The sequence below is a fragment of the Oxyura jamaicensis genome, chromosome 1 (genome assembly GCF_011077185.1).
Source record: "Oxyura jamaicensis isolate SHBP4307 breed ruddy duck chromosome 1, BPBGC_Ojam_1.0, whole genome shotgun sequence".
In the NCBI taxonomy this organism is placed as follows: Eukaryota; Metazoa; Chordata; class Aves; order Anseriformes; family Anatidae; genus Oxyura; species Oxyura jamaicensis.
In genome coordinates, this window is record NC_048893.1 from 163,456,126 (window position 1) to 163,459,543 (window position 3,418).

Consider the following 3,418-nt stretch of genomic DNA (forward strand, 5'->3'; position numbering starts at 1 on the left):
TTCTCTTCTCTTCTCTTCTCTTCTCTTCTCTTCTCTTCTCTTCTCTTCTCTTCTCTTCTCTTCTCTTCTCTTCTCTTCTCTTCTCTTCTCTTCTCTTCTCTTCTCTTCTCTTCTCTTCTCTTCTCTTCTCTTCTCTTCTCTTCTCTTCTCTTCTCTTCTCTTCTCTTCTTTTTACATGCTGGGCTGCTAGATAAGGGAGATCAGTGTCCATCTGAAATGGAACCTAATACCAGCAGCATAACCCAGCTTATCTCAAACATTTGAGTACATAAGTTTATGTTTACTGATTATGTAGGCTGGTTGATGTCACCTTCACCATAATGAGTTTCAATTGAAACAGACGACCAAAAGTTCCTTGCTTGCCTAAACGTTTTTTAACTTTCTAAAGAAAACGCCTACATGAAAGAGAACCTTTGTTTTGGTATTAATCTTGCACTTAAACTCTACATCTACATTGAGGAAACCTGAATTCTACCCTCAGTCAAAAACACTTCTTGCACAATATTTGCTCCAAAGAGAAGGGAAGGTCATTATGATCCTTATTACTGAAGAGTCTCAAGCTAACAAAACTTCTGATACAAAATCTTAAATTTAGCAGGCTTATTCAAAGTTTCAAATGTGAGCTCTTGTTGTTTGCAACAGATATCTAATCCTAGCAATTAGTCATTTGAAATTAATTTCTTCTTTATTTTTAAGGATTCATCAGAACACAACAGAACAGAAAAGAAAAGAAGTAAACCAAAAACGACTATCCTAAAACAGCCGTACCACAAAATCGTTGAGAAATAATTCATAGAGACTCATAAGGAAAGAATTTTCTGACTCCTGTTAACGTCACCATAAATGCAATTTGAACCTGTCAAAATAACCCATCTCTGCTTTGAACCACCATTTCTAGTACAGACACTGAAGGTGTGCACTGGAAACAGAATTTCAATTTTTTTTCAGAAGAAATATAACACCATTTATGTTATCCAAAATCACTGCTTGAACTAAAACCATGTGCAGCAATTTGGGACAATCAGGACATTCACTGATTCACAAGAGTAGGAGTGTTTTGTACCAAATTGTCAATGTACATGTAACCAAGGCCTCCAGAGGGTTATCCTTTATACCCTAGTTTAAATGTCTGATTTAAGCAGGTAGAACTCCCCAAGGGGCCTTTATTTCCTTTCTCTGACTTCTAGTAACATTTATATGTTTAGTGTAACAAGACTGATTCCTATGTTCCCCAAATTTTGGCAATAGTTAGACACTTCACTTAAGTAGATTGTATCTTAGCTGATCCTTCTTCAAACTTTTGTTAAATTAGAAATCAAGGATGAAGGACATCATACAGTGTCTTTTACTTTAGTAACACTTACATACCTGCTAGTCAGTTTTATCTCTGTGACTGGCAAGATTATGGAGTAGATCCTCCTGGAAATTATGCTAAGGCATGTAGAAAATAAGGAGGTAATTGGTGACAGCCAACATGACTTCACTAAGGGCAGGTGGTTCCTGACAAATTTGGTGGCCTTCTATGACAAGATTACAGCATTGATAGACTGGGGAAGAGCAACAGACATCATCTGCCCAGACTTGTGAAAAAAAAAAAAAAAAAAAAAAAAAAAAAGGTATACTGTCTTATACAATATCCTTGTCTCTAAATTGGAGAGACGTGGATTTGATGAATGGACCACCTAGTGGGTAAGGAATTGGCTGCAGTTAATTCCAAAACACTTAAAGTGTTGGAGTCAATGGCTCAATGTCCCATTGGAGATCAGTAATGAGTAGTGTTCCTCAGGGACTGGTATTGAGATTGGTGCTATTTAATATCTTTGTCGGTGACATGAAGAGAGGGATTGAGTGCATCCTCAGCAAGTGTGCTGATGTCATCAAGCTGTGCAGTGCAATTGACATGCTGGAGGGAAAGGATGCCATCCAGAAGAACCTTGAGAGGTAGGACTGTGTAAACCTCATGAGGTTCAACAAGCCCAAGTGTAAGGTCCTGCACTTAGACCAAGGCAATCCTAAGCACAAATACAGGCTGTGCAGTGAATGGATTGAGAGTAACCCTGATGAGAAGAACCTGTGTGTGTTGGTTGATAAGAAGCTCCACATGAACTGATTGTTCACTTGCAGCCCAGAAAGCCAACCATGTCCTGGGCTGCATCAGAAGAAGCATAACCAGAAGGGTGAGGAAGGTGGTCTCTGTCTACTCTACTCTTGTGAGATGCCACCTGGAGTGCTGTGTTTATCTCCAGGGCCCTCAACGTAAGAAGGATATGGACCTATCAAAATGAGTCCATAGGAGGACCTTAAGGATGATCAAAGGGATGGAACACCTCTCCTATGAAGACAGGGTGGGGGAGGTGTGGTTGCTCAGCCTGGAGAAGAGAAGGCTGGGAGACCTTATTTCAGCCTTCCACGTACCTAAAATGGACCTACAAGAAAGCTGGAAAGGGACTCTATCAGGGAGTGTAGTGACAGAAAAAAAGGAGTAATGGTTTTAAACTGAAAGAGGTGTGGTAATTTTACCTTGCTGGGCAGCTGAACTCCACCACAACCACTCTTTCACTCACCCCCCTCCTTAGAAGAAGAGGGAAAGAGGCAAAGAAGAAAGTATGCTAGAAAATAAAAGAAAAAAGAAAAGAAAAGAAAAGAAAAGAAAAGAAAAGAAAAGAAAAGAAAAGAAAAGAAAAGAAAAGAAAGGCCACATGGAAACACAGAGAGAAATAAAAGAAATTACTCTCTACTTCCTATTAATGAGCAATGTTCAGCCACATCCTGGGAAGCAGGGCCTCAGTACCCGTAGCAGTTGTTTGGGAGGACAGACATCTTCATAACAAGAGGTCCCCCTCTCCTTTCCCTTTCCTTCATTTTTTTTGCTGAGTCTGATGCTGCCCTGGTGATGTCTCTTGCCCTCCCCCAGCCTGCTGGCTCTTGGGGGGGTGGAGGGTGGGGGAGGACATGGACACGGAGTCCTGATGATGTGTCAGTATTGCTGAGCACTAAACAAAATACTAGTGTGATACCTGTACTGTTCTAGCTACAAGTGCAGAGCACAGCACTGTATGGGTTGCTGCAGGGAAAGTTAACTCCATCCCAGCCAGATCCAGTACAAGAAGGTAGATTTAGATTACATATTCAGAATAAATTCTTTAATGTGAGGGAGCTGAGTCACTGGAACCAGGTTCACAGATAAGTTGTGGATGTGCCATCCTTTGAATTGTTGAAGGCCAGGTTGGATGGGGCTTTGAGCAATGTGACCTGGTGGGAAGTGTTCCTGTTCATGGTAGAGGTGTTGGAACTAGATGAGCTTTAAGGTCCATTCCAATCCAAACCACTCTATGATAGAATAGAATAGAATAGAATAGAATAGAATAGAATAGAATAGAATAGAATAGAATAGAATAGAATAGAATAGAATAGAATA